This window comes from Camellia sinensis, chromosome 3 (genome assembly GCF_055761805.1).
Source record: "Camellia sinensis isolate YWXY chromosome 3, ASM5576180v1, whole genome shotgun sequence".
NCBI lineage: Eukaryota > Viridiplantae > Streptophyta > Magnoliopsida > Ericales > Theaceae > Camellia > Camellia sinensis.
This window is the reverse complement of record NC_138963.1, coordinates 116109025-116123117: the sequence shown is the minus strand read 5'-3', so window position 1 is coordinate 116123117 and position 14093 is coordinate 116109025. Positions and strand designations below refer to the sequence as shown.

The following is a 14093-nucleotide window of genomic DNA, read 5'->3' as shown; positions in this document are numbered from 1 at the left end:
TTTTGGCGGATTTGGTTTAATAAATATAGGTAGTGGTTTGGGTTAGTCAACCATCAAATTTAGCAATTGTGTAAGGCGTTAGGTCCAATAGATATTTTTTTGTTAGGTGAGAAGTCCACGTTTTGTGAAATAGTTTGGTAAGAAATACATTTTGTTGTTTTGGATAACATTTTGTTTTCAATTTTACTCCTTAATCGATATGTTAAACAAAATTTATTTGTTCAAATTTTTAGAACATATATGTTTAAAGTTATATCTATCTATTCAATTTTTTTTCCTATCTATTCAATTTCCCTTCTATATGTTCAATTTTTATCTGTCTTATTTTTTTATCTGTTAAAATAGTAGTTTAATTTTTTTATGAGTTGAAACAGATTTGTTAAATTTTTTCCATATCTGTTCAATTCTTTTCCCTTTATCTATTGAAATTTTGAATAGACAAGAGCTTCCTTGTTGGGTTCCTTATAACAAAAATATCAAAGACACCACCATATCTTCTTTCTCTGATCCCCCTTATATATCAATTTATACACACCGATTTGGAGGCTTTACGTCTTGAAGGCGATTTTCAAAAACCACGAAGACACAGTTCGTCACCAAATCTGCGGTGAAATCGAAATCCGTTGCAATGTTGATAACCATAATGTTGTCAAGTGTCACAACATGTTCAATCATGCCAGCGAGATTCAACTTCTTCTTGAGTACATGGACGGCGGATCTCTCGAAGTTAAGCCTATGCACAACAACTTATACCTCATTGATATCTCTCTCAAGCTTCTCTCTGGCCTATACTATCTCTACAAGCGTAAGATCATTCACAGAGACACTAAGCCTTCGAATCTATTGATTAATTCTTGAAAACATGTAAAGATTGTTGGTTTTGGTTTTCTAGAGTGTTGTCTTAGACGATAGATCCGTGTAACTTGGCGGTTGGGACGATTGCGTACATAAGTTTGGATTGAATATTTTGGAGTTCTATCTAGGTCAATTTTCTTTTGTAGCTAGTGTAGACACCCCATTTTTGACCGTCCTCAAGACTTGGACGTCACCGTTTGAACACGCGGTGATTATCCATGTTTGTGTTCGTTTGGAGTTCCCGGAGCTCTCGGCTCGCGTGCCTTGCCTCAGGATCCCCGAACTCGACCGTTTAGTGTCGGGTTTTGCACCAAACACTTGCATCTTGCCCTTGAGAGGCAGGGTGGGGCTTGTAGACCATCCCCACCCACCACCGGCAGTGGCTAGAGGCCACCGGCTGGTGTTTGCTGCCACCGGCAATGTTTATTGCCGGTCGGCACTTTTTGTTGCCGGTCAGCACTTTTTAGTGCCGGCCGGCACTCTTTTGGCCAAGATGGCATTTTTGGCCGGCCGATTGCTGTTCATCTGCTTTTGCAGATATTTTTAGACAGCTGTCTTGCTATTGCATCCCTCCATACACGTGTATGGAGGGATCCCCCTCTTGTAAAGCTTGTCTTGTAAGCTTTACAAGACAAGATAGAGAGGAGCTCTTTCTAAGGCAAAAGGAGAGGAGACTAAGGTTAGAGAGTTAGGATATTTTGAGAGCAAAAACATCCATTGTTGAGCTCTTGTTCTAGGGTTTGGGTGAGATACATTTTCTATCTCTCTTTCCCTCTCATTTGTTCACTAGGTGCTTTGTGTCATACTATTGCACACAAACACCTAGTGTTTCACCTTCCTCTTGGAGCTGAGGTTATAAAGGGTTTGTTTTGAAGTTTTGGTGTTGGATTCAAGCTCAAGGAGGCCATTGGAGCACCATTTGTGAAGAGGTCATCAAGGGTGAGAATCTAGTCCCATTTTCCCCCATTTTTGCATTGATTTTATACCTATCTTAGAGCTATTTTTGTGCTTATTGTATAACATAGAAAAGTTCTGTTTTTAGGCCCTCTTTATTGTTTATTAAGAGTGTTTTGTTGTTTGAGGGTTGTTGACCATCCTTAGGCCTTAAAAGGCCTCATTTTGAGCCATTTTGTGTTAGCTCCGGGATTTTGGTGTTGGGGTCTCTTCACCACTGAAATCTTGAGGGATTTCAGTGGTGAAGATGATGCCTTGAAGTCCCAAGAAGGAGAGGGCCACCCCCTCTCCTTGTTGTCCTTGAAAAGGGCATGTTTTGGCCTCTTGAGAGAGCATTATGTTTGAGGGTGTATTGACCATGACTTGGCTGCTTTTTATGCTTAATATGTCATGTTATGCCTCTGTTTTTACTTGGTTTTGGAACTCCATGCATGCTTAGCATAGTTGCCATGTAATGCCTTGTTTATGCCTTAATGTGCCTTAGGTTGTTAGCCTTTGTTGGAGCATGCTTTAGGCTTAGTCTTGTGAAGATTATGTGCTTATTTTGCCATGTTCTAGGTCTGTCCATAAGTGTTTGGGTTGATTTTGGCATGCTTGATATAGCTCCTTTGTATTTGGGCTTGTTGGCCTTGAGTATGTGCATGTGTAGCATGGCATCTTTGCATTGTTTTGGTGATTTGGGATCATTCTATATGCCATTTCAGTCCCATTTCCATGCTTGTTTGATTGCCTTGCATGCCTCTTTAATGCTTTGGAAGCTTGTGTAGCATTGCTCCATGTTTTGGTGCCTTTGCATGCCTTTGTTTTTGAGCCATCTAGATGCCATCTAAGTGGTCTTTCGGGCCTTATATTATGTGCTAAAAACCTGTTTTAGGTTGCTTAATGCATGCCATGTTTGTTGTGATAAACATGCTTCAAAGCTTCATGACTTGCCTCAAGTATTTGGACCATGCTTGCATGCATTTACTTGTCTTGTTTAATATGATTTGGCATCATTTTATAGCATGATTTTCAGAGCTTGTGTTGCATGCTTTTAGTCCATGAATGCCTCTTTCAAGTGTGCTTGAATGTTGCTTGATTTGCGCTTAAGTGTTGGTCCTTATGTGCATGTGTGTGTGTATGCCATTTAGCCCTCACTTTTTAGCACTTTGGCCACTGTTTTAGGCCTTATTAGAGCTGCCTAATTCATGTATAAGACCACCTTTCCATCTATTTGCATTGCCATATGTATGCTTGCATGATTGCATAATTTCATTGTCATGCCATGTTGCATCCTTAGCTTATATGCCTAGGTTGCATTGCATCTTGCATGCATTCCTTGTCCCTTGACTTGGGTGATAGGGATTGGGAGTTTTGTTTGATTGGTTTGCATACATTTGAAATCAAAGTTGCATACTTGGTTCTTTGGGCCATCATGCATGGAAATGCGTGATTGGTGGTCCGAGAATCGAGGCACATGCCCCTTTGAGTCATTACAATGATAAGGGACATGGTTGATGCATACATGCCTTGAATTGTGCTGCCATGCTTTGCCTTGCCCTCTGTTGCTGTGAGTTGCAGGTTCTGCAGGAATACTCTGCCGACCGGCAGTGTAATGTGCCGACCGGCAACAATTTCTCTGCCGACAGATTCAACTTTGTGCCGATGGCCATACCACACTGCCGGTGGCAATTTCAATCAGCCGGTGGTGATCCTCTCTGTCCAAGGGAGCAGCCTTGAGGTTTTGACAGCCTCCAGAGGAGTGAAGAAAGGAAAACAGAGGCAGCCCATGCATGGTGGCGCGCTTCCCGAGGCGTTTTCCTATTTCAATTAGTCTATTTAATTTGTTAATTAAATTGGTTAATTTGTAATATTAATTAGCTTGCGTAGTTAATTAATTTGTAATATTTATTCGGTCCCTACGAGCGAGGGCAAATCTGTAATAAGTGTGTGTGGGTGGTGTGTATGTCTTCCAACCTCACTTCTTTCTTCCCTTTTATTTACCTGCTTACGATGGTAGATTAGGGCACGTTTAATTTAGCATGCCTTATGCTATGCATGCGTGCATCCATGCATTTGTATTACATGCATTAGGCTCGGTACATCACGCTAACCGCATTTGTACTTCAAATTCTAAACTGAATATGTGATAGTTGTGCATTCTCACATGCCATGTTTAGGATAGCCGAGCCTATTCTAGCAACACTTTGTATGCGATGCATTAGGCACTTAACATGGACTTGGATCATGCATGTTTGCTAACGAGTTCTTTATTTTGGCACGGAGTACGATGTAAGTATTTCCGCTTTAGCATATCGCATGAGTGTGAATGTTACCATGACAGCATGCTTAACATGTGGCTAGATGCTTATGTGTTATAACTGCTTGAATGCCTGTGGGTGAAGGTTGGATTGTTTGAGTTGGAAAAACTCGTTGAAATCCGTATTTTAGCCTACTTGCGAGTAGCAAATTCCAAAGCATTTTCAAACCGAACGGATATGCAATGTTTATTTCCAAATTAGGCAATCTCGTCTATACTTGTTTGCTACGCACATAACATAGTAATTCTGGGCTAATAAATGGAATAAGAACACATAGCGTTTTCAAAATCGGATATCATGGTTAGTAGCGGCCGGTCTTCGGACCGGGCGAAAAGGGGTGCTCATAACTGACCTTCCCCGATCGTACCCAAGCTCCCGAGCCGAGACAACTCCGGTGATGACGGACATGTGGCCTTCGGCACCGAGTCAGGGTTTCCTAAATTTCCCCATTTTAAAAAATATTTAGGTGGCGACTCTGTATCTGGCAAAGCAGTCCATGTTTGGCACTACTTTTTCAAAAATCTGTTTCTCAAAACGATTTGCCAGATTTGGACTCTTTGATTCAGATTAAGAACCGTGACACAAATCGAGTCCGAACTGTAGCGAGCCACCCCTCCGCGGGCGCGTCTACAGCTAGGAGTGGAGATTAGGGGAGTCTCATGTGCACAATTTGTATGTCTCAGTCGCCTCAATCACTACCTATGCCACCTCTCATCGCTGTTGACGCCGTGCAGATGATGTAGTTGGACATTTTTTTTTTTTTTTTTTTTGAGAGAGAAGAGTGAGGATGTGTGTGTGTGTGTGTGTGTATGTGTGTGTGTGTGTGTCTGTGAGAGAAAGAGAGAGAGAAAAAAAAAATTGGATTGCTTATAGAAATGTGATCGACAAGTGAATAGGCAGTTTGGTCATTTTGTAGAAGGATGCCCTTATGGAAAAAATGAAAAAGCGCGTGGACTTTTAGTCTAAAAAAAATTAAAATTGGACTTCCTGACCAAAAGCCCTAAAAATATCACTTTTGATATTTTGGAATTAGTTAAGTAGAGTTTCTAAAAAATAATTTTAAATTAAAATTAATAAAAAAAAATAATGTTTAAATAGCACATCAAAATGATAGAGAGTTTGTTGGAGAGTGTATTTAAAATGTAATCTATCAAAATAAAAATATATAAAAAAAAAAAAGAAAGAAAGAAAGAAACTTCTAAACTAAAATGTAACAAAAATTTAACTAATTTGATGAAAATACTGTTAGGGAGATTTTTCTTCACGTTGGGTGGCTATTTTTACTAAATTGATAGTTTAACTAACTAATCAGTGAGTTGCGTTAGGTGTAATGTTTAAAATACCCTTTATGTTCCTCCCTTTAATTGGTTTATCTTGGTACAAATTTATAAATTAAAGGATAAATATATCACAATTGAAATTTTAAATGAGTAAATGATACAAGTAAGAAAATTTAAGGGGAAATTATAAAAAAATAAAATAAAATCTCAGAGTTTGAGTGTTATAGCAAAATAAATTTTGAGTTTTTAATTTTAACAATTTAAACTCTAAACTTTTGATATGTTTTTAATCTAAACCATTTGTCTATTTTATTAAGTAAAATCAATAATAATAATAAATAGAAAAAAGGTATGTTAGTCATTAAACTCGATAAAAAGTATATTTTAGATATTTTATGAATACCTACATAGAGTTTAATAATCAAAATACTATTTTTCGGTCAATTTTACTTAAAAAAGAAATAGACAAATGATTTAAATTAAAAACAATTCAAAAGATTATAGTTTAAATTGACAAAATTAAAAGCTGAAGGTTTATTTTGTTATAAGGTTAAAACCTTGGGGTTATTTATGTAACTGTCCCAAAATTTAACTACTTTAGTAATTTGATTGGAATTTTTATTATTATTATTATTATTATTTGAAACAAAGCAGACGATCAATGATTAGGAAACGGTAAGATCCTTATTATTTCATAGAGAAGGGAAACATAATTAAGCATGAGCTTAGTATAATTACCAAAAAAAATATGAGACAATTGAATTAAAAAAAAAAAAACACTTATGGTTTGATCTTTTAATAAAATAAATTTTTAATTTTGTCAGTTTAAATTTTAATATTTGATTTTTTTTTTCAATTTAAACTATTTGTTTATTTTCATTAACCAAAAATGACAAAAAAGCTAATTACTATTTTAGTCATTAAACTTAATATAATTACATAAAATATCTAAAATACTCATTTTTTTATGTTTAATGACTAAAATACCTATTTTTTAGTCGATTTTAATTAACATAATTAAAAAAATGGTTCAGATTGAAAATAAATTTAAATTTAAATTTAAAAAATTTAAAATTCATAATTTATTTTGTTACAATGATCAAATATTTGTGTTTTTTTTTTTTTGGTTAATTTTTCCAATAAATATTTAAAGATTAGAATGAGTTTGCATATTATTATCATGAGTTTTTTTTTTTTAAAAAAATATTCTTTAAAAAAAAACAATTTTGAGAATTGACTCATTTTTCAAACTATTTCGAAAATTAACCTGCTTTTTGAAATTGCATTTTGAAAATGAAATTTCAAAATGAAATCGTATGTTCAACATGCAGTCTCAATTTGAAATCACAAGTTAAAAATGCAATTTTACAATGACATGGACATCACTACAATATATTGCATTTTTAACATATGATTTAAAGTTGAAATTGCATGTTGAAAATGCAATTTTCAATTTAAAATTACATTTTCAAAGTGCGATTTCAAAAAGTAGATTAGTTTCCCAAATAATTTAAAAAGTTGGCCAATTCTCTAAATTATTTTTTTTAGAATATTAAAAAAAATAAAAAGTAAAAAATAAAATAAAAATAAAAATAATAAAAACTTTTATTATCACATATATCTTTCTGCCTTGAAATGGAATTAATGGAAGCATTTTCAAACAACATCAATCCCATTCCAACTGGATGCGGATGTGGATGTGGATGCGTGGTAAATGTGCTTTGTTCAATTATTATTGAAAAATCTAAAATTTCATAGATATTGATTTATGATTATATTGATGGAATAAAGAGTGACCACACCATAATTTTGTGTGACTCACTTCACTCAATCTCTTCTCTCTTGAAATTCTATAGAACCTTCCCGCAAGAATGTTGTATCTATCTGTTAGTTAGTTAATTTGAATTCAAACATCAATGGACACAACTTTGTGAACCATGGCGACTGTTGTTGTATATATTATACCTATTCCCAAGAGTCACTTATTTGTATATAAATAAGTGACAGAAGGTTTGGAATAAAATATAGATAGGAACTAGAAGTTTACCAATTTCTAACTTTCGGATAATAGACATTCTCGCGTGATAAACACCCTCACGGGTATTTCGATCAATTGCCATTGATAAGATTATCTTTCAGTGGTGTCAGAGCAAGGATATACATTATTGCAGATGTCGAATTTTAGTCCGGAAGAAAGACAAGTTTCCGAACTCTTTTTGCTGAAAATTCATAAAATTATTGATCAACAATCTTTGGCATTGGTAAATTCCATTTGTTTATTTAATCATCATCAACATGTCGTATTTCTAAAATACTATCCGAAGAAGATAACTGTTGGTGGCGCTATTGTTCCGAACCTTGCCGAAAGCGAAACCGAATTACGCCGTTGGAAACAATTTTATAAAATATTTTTCGGTTCAAATTGGGTCTCCAAATTGGCACCATGTTGTTCTTCATAGAATTTTGATCACAACGGTAAAATTCGTTATGAAAAACGGCAAAAATTTGATCCACAAAATTTGAATTACAATGCTTGGTCGCCAACTCCCGTCACCGAAGAAGACAATCTGTGCATTGATACCTTTGTAGACTTGGAAATTCAAAATTTTGGGCCAAAAACAAAACCAAATAAAAGGGGCCCAAAAATTAGAACCACTGCAAGGAAATCAATTCCCTTGGGCCGAAAAATTAAAAAGAATTTTGTTCAGCCCATTAGTCCAGGCACAGCCCACAGCCAGGCACAACCAGCCCAGCGCACAGACCAGCCCAGGTCCGCGACCTAGCCAGCCCAGTGCGCAGCCCAGCCCAGCAGCCCAACGCTGCAGCCCAGCGCGCGTCAACCTTCGAGCGTCGCCCCATCGCCCTGCGCACCGCGCCTGGACCCGCGTCCGTCTGCCTCGCCAAACCCGCGTGCTGACCCGCGCCTTGCTCCGCGTGTTGACCTGCGCGTTGACCAACGGTTCAAGCCGGTTCAGCCACAACATTGAACCGGCAGATTGGTTCAAAGGGTTTTTCGGGTCGTTCTCGCTCATTTCAAGGTCGTTTTAAGTCATTCAAAAGCCAAAATTTCCAGAATTTTTCTGTGGGTACTTGTTCTAAATTTTCTGAAAACAAAATTCAAGGAGGAGGCTATCCAAAGGTGTTACCAAGGATAACATCCAAAGAACCATTGTTTAAAAGGCACCATTGTGTTCCTTGGGCTCGTAACTATTATTGCAATACTCATAAGCAAAGTATTGGGTCCACAACTACAAGGCAATAGTACCGTTCTATTCCATCACATCATTTTCATCATCGGGGCCGATTCAACAACTATAAGGCTTATCCTTATTAAGACCTGTTGTTGTCTTTAATCTTGCTTATTTTTATTTTTAGTTTAATATTGTAATATTCACATTTGAAAGTTTCATATTCACATTTCAATTTTCATAGTAACACATTTTATTTTTAATATGGCTATTAAAAATACAATGGATTCTTCGAGAATCGAGATGCTTAATGGAAATAATTTCCGAACATGGAAACGCCACATTTCTTATCTTCTTACACATGAGAAAACATTGCATACTTTATCCACTTCTAAACCAGATGATGATTCAAATTGGTTCCAAAATAAATGGATAAAAGATGATGCAATGGCAAAGGCAACTATGTTACATAATATGAAAGATAACATTATTCCGCTCTTTGAAGAGCATGAAACTACAAGACAACTAATGGAAGCACTAGAAAGTAAGTATGGAGTTCGATCGGATACTCAAATTCAATTGCTCTTGGACAAATATAATAACACTTGTATGAGTGATAATGATAGTGTTGGTGATCATGGTAATCAAATGGAATTAATTGCTAAAGAATTATCCAACACTGGTCATTCTTTGTCGGACAAGATGCAAGCAACAACTATACTTAATAGTCTTCCATTGTCTTGGGATCATGTTATCACATCTCTAACTCATAACGGACGAGAGATTTCAATGGTAACATTGTCTGTTCTCTTAGTTTTGGAAGAAGAAAGAATGAAGCGCAGGCATAAAGAAAGATTATCTTCTAACTTGTTGATGGCACAATCTCCAACACAACCACAGAATAATTCCCACACACCATTCAACAAGAACAAGACTACTTTTTTCAAGAAAAAATGGAAGAAGGGATTTCAGAAAGGATGGAAGAAACCACAAGAATGGCAAAAGCAACAACATCACCAGCATCAGATAGGTCCATGTTATAAGTGCGGTCAAAAAGGTCATATCAAAGCCAATTGCCCTCAGAAGAAGCAGAAAAGAGATAATAACCCTATTACCATGACAATTTCTGAAGCATTGGTACTTGAGCCTTCATCAAATTCATGGTGGATTGATTCTGCTGCAACTAGACATATTGCGCAAAATAAAGGCATGTTCATGGAGTTTACTGAAAAGAAGGTTGGTGAACACAGAATTTACATAGGCAACAACTCCTATAGTGATGTTTTGGGCATCGGCAATTGTCAATTCTCTATTAATGGAACTTCTATTGTGCTTCATGATGTGCTTTATGTACCTAACATTCGGTGAAATTTAATTTCAATTCCGGTGTTAACTCAAAAAGGTTTTGAGATTACTTTTAGGTTTCACACAGTATTGATTAAGAAATGAAGTGTATTAGTGAAAGGTGTAAGAGTGAATGACATGTACTCTCTTCCTATTGATAATAAAGTATGTATTTCTGATTATTTGCATGTTTTTACTAATAATAGTTCTTATTTGTGGCATTTAAGGTTAGGTCACATTAATAAAAATAAAATGTCTCGAATGTTTAAAAGTGGCTTATTGCCTAAAGTATGTTCTGATGATTTTGATATATGTGAACCATGTATCACAGGCAAAATGACTAGCAAGCCATTTTTTAAACAATGGAAATCATCGGAATTACTTGAAATAATTCATTCGGATATTTGTGGCCCTTTAAGAACTAAAACTCATCGAGGCATGGAATACTTTATTACTTTCACTGATGATTATTCAAGATATGGACATATCTACCTTCTTTAACACAAATCAGAAGCAATTGACAAGTTTAAGGCATATAAATTAGAGGTAGAAAAGTAACTTGGTCGGTCCATTAAACACTTGCCTAATGATAGAGGTGGCGAATATGAAGTTATGGATTCTTTCTGCAAGGAGAATGGCATAAAACATTTGTTTACAATGCCATATACACCACAACAAAATGGGATCGCAAAAAGACGAAATTGTACTCTCATGGAAATGACAAGGTCTATGATGGCTCATGATGATCTTCCTATTCATTTTTGGGGGGAAGCCTTGTCCACCGCTGCGTACATCTTAAATAGAGTCAAAACAAAAGCCAAACCTCTAACTCCTTACGAATGCTCGCATGGATCTACACCTAATGTTCAAAATCTCAAAGTTTGGGGATGTAAGGCACATGTACTTATTCCCAAACCTTTAAGGGATAAATTGGGAAGCAAAACTTAGGAATGCAAGTTTATTGGTTATGTCGAAAACGGGAGTGGTTATCATTTTTACCATCCCGAACGTGGATTAATAGAAAGTAGAGATGCTATTTTTCTTGAATCCACTGATCTTGTTACTCCTATTGAACAAATTGAATTGCTCTCTGAAGTATCTCAGGATTCTTCTCTTCCTTCTTTGTCACATAATCCACATGTTCTTCCCGAACCGTCTAATAGTGGGAGCAAACGCAAATTTCATGGCGTTGTCTTCCCTGCTTCGAATTCTAAATTAAGTGGGAGTAAGAGAGCATGACGTCCATCTACGGTTTTGAAAGATCATTATGTTTTTCAAGTTGAAGAACTTAATAACTTAGTTGATGATCCTACTAGTTATAATGAAGCAATGAGTGAAGAACTTGACTCGATCAAGAAAAATGATGTTTGGGAATTAACTAATCTCCCAAAAGGAAGAAAAGCCACTGGTTGCAAATGGGTTCTTAGAAAGAAATTCAAAGTAGATGGAACTTTGGAGAAATACAAGGCCAGGTTAGTAGCCAAGGGATTCACTCAACGACCTGGAATAGACTTCGTAGATACATATTCTCCTGTTGCAAAATTTGCCTCTATAAGGATTCTAATGGCGGTAGTAGCCAGGATGGATTTGGAATTGCATCAATTAGATGTTAAAACAACTTTTCTCAATGGAGAATTAAAAGAGGAAATTTATATGATGCAACCTGATGGTTTCCAGAACCAAGGCAAAGAGGATAAAGTCTACAAGTTAAAGAAATCTCTGTATGGACTTAAACAATCTTCAAGACAATAGTACTTGAAATTCTACCAAGCCATTTTAGAAATGGGCTATGTTGTAAGTCCATTAGATCACTGTGTTTATATCTAGAAAAATGTTGACAAGTTAGCAATATTGTCTTTATACGTGGACGACATATTGTTAGTAGGAAATTGTCCAGATATGATTATAAAAATCAAAACTTTCTTAGCATCTAGATTTAAAATGAAAGACATGGGTCTTGCAACCCATGTTCTAGGAATTAGAATTTCAAGAGATAGAAATTCAAAATTATTATATCTAGATCAAGAGAAATATCTAGACAAGGTGCTCAAAAGATTTAATATGGATAACTGTAATTCTTTAAGTAGGCCTGTTTGCAAGGGACAAAGTCTTAGCAAAAGTATGAGTCCTCAAACTAAGTCTGACATTGAGGAAATGAGAAATGTTTCGTATGCTCAGGCAGTAGGCAGTCTAATGTATGCCATGACAAGCACTAGACCTGACATCTGTCATGCAGTCGGATTGGTAAGTCGGTTTCAATCCAATCCAGGTAAGGATCATTGGCAAGTAGTCCAAAGAATATTCAGATATTTAAAAGGCACTAAAAATTTGAAGTTATGTTTTGGTTTGTGTGATCTAGACATAAAAGGATACACTGACGCGGATTTTGCAGGAGATGTAGATGATAGAAAATCTACTAGTGGTCATGTGTTCTTGTTTGGTGGAACAGTTGTTTCTTGGTTAAGTAAGAAATAGAGTTGTATTGCAAAGTATACTATGGAAGCTGAATACATAGCTTGCAGTACAGCCGTTAGTAATGCGGTCTGGATAAAACGTTTATTGACAGTTTACAATTAGGTATACCTATTAGACCGGTCAGTATGTTTTGTGACAATCAGTCTGCCATCTCATTAATAAAAAGTGGAGCAAATAGCTCTAAGGGAAAACATATTGATGTTAGTTACCACTATATTTAGGACATAGTGGAGAGAAGTGAAATTAAAGTCAACTATATACCCTCAGAAGAGATGGTGGCTGACCCTATGACCAAAGGGTTGTCTCTGGAAAAATTCAGAGAACATGTAGCTAATATGAGATTGAAAAATACCTAGCTAGGTGGTTTAGCTACTTATACAAAAGCATAGTCGAATGACTCTGGGGACGCCTAGATAACCGATGTTTTGCGACTCTATCTTGCATGGAAACATGTGTTTGGTCAGATAACAAGATAGAGGAACTGACAAGGTACGGATATCATAGTTAGCATGAGGTGTAAAGTCCATAATATGCAACGTGCTAACTGGATGATATTGTCTGCTTGATCAACTAAAGTCATTGATAAGGTGTGGTAAGGAAAACCTTCAGGAATGGGTCTTAAAGGAAGTACTTAACAATAATTTTAGTGTAGGTTGACACATGAAAAATGTGTATGGCTGAAGTCGTCAATGGTGATTAGGTATGGACTATGAACCCATCACTGAAAATTGATGCCGTTCACTTGTTATATAGTGAATTGAAGTCATCTGGAATGTGTTATCAGTGGGAGAACACATTCGTACGGGTGCGGTTAGATTGGTGACAAAAACGTGTGCACGTATGGCCAAGTCACAATCAGACGTCGATCTATGAGGTAATTTCATAGATGAAAGTTAGCATGAGGCAAAATTTTGGTACCAAGGTTAAAAATGCTCAAACTAAGGTTTATCGTCTTATTATGGTATGTTCAAGTGGGAGATGATGGAATAAAGAGTGACCACACCATAATTTGGTGTGACTCACTTCACTCAATCTCTTCTCTCTTGAAATTCTATAGAACCTTCCCGCAAGAATGTTGTATCTATCTATTAGTTAGTTAATTTGAATTCAAACATCAATGGATACAACTTTGTGAACCATGGTGACTGTTGTTGTATATATTATACCTATTTCCAAGAGTCACTTATTTGTATATAAATAAGTGACAGAAGGTTTGGAATAGAATATAGATAGGAACTAGAAGTTTACCAATTTCTAACTTTTGGATAATAGACATTCTCGTGTGATAAACACCCTCACGGGTATTTCGATCAATTGCCATTGATAAGATTATCTTTCATATATATCAATTTTAATTAGTAAATAGCAATTCTAATCAAACAATCAAAGACAAATTGACACAACGATTTTATGTAGAAAAACCACAATTGGAGTACCCCCAATCGTGATAAAAATAAAAAATAAAAAAATCACGGGTCAAAGCCACAAAACAATCCACTAAGAAGACAAAAAGAAATTATACAAGTGTACTCTTAATTACCTAACGAATCTATGTCCGAATTGAACCGACCCCAATGTGTCTCTTCCAACACTGTCTTCATTTCGGAATTGTCTTGTCTGACGTTGAATTCACAACACCGATGTTGAATTATGACAATGAGCCACTTCAGAATCCACCAAGTTTCAGGTCTAAACTC

At 36.0% G+C, this 14093-nt stretch overlaps 1 pseudogene; it reads left to right on the top strand.

The window, feature by feature from the left end:
• The first annotated feature begins 531 nt into the window (after positions 1 to 531).
• LOC114299357 (mitogen-activated protein kinase kinase 5 pseudogene) lies at positions 532 to 4852 on the top strand (annotated as a pseudogene).
• Positions 4853 to 14093: the final 9241 nt, after the last annotated feature.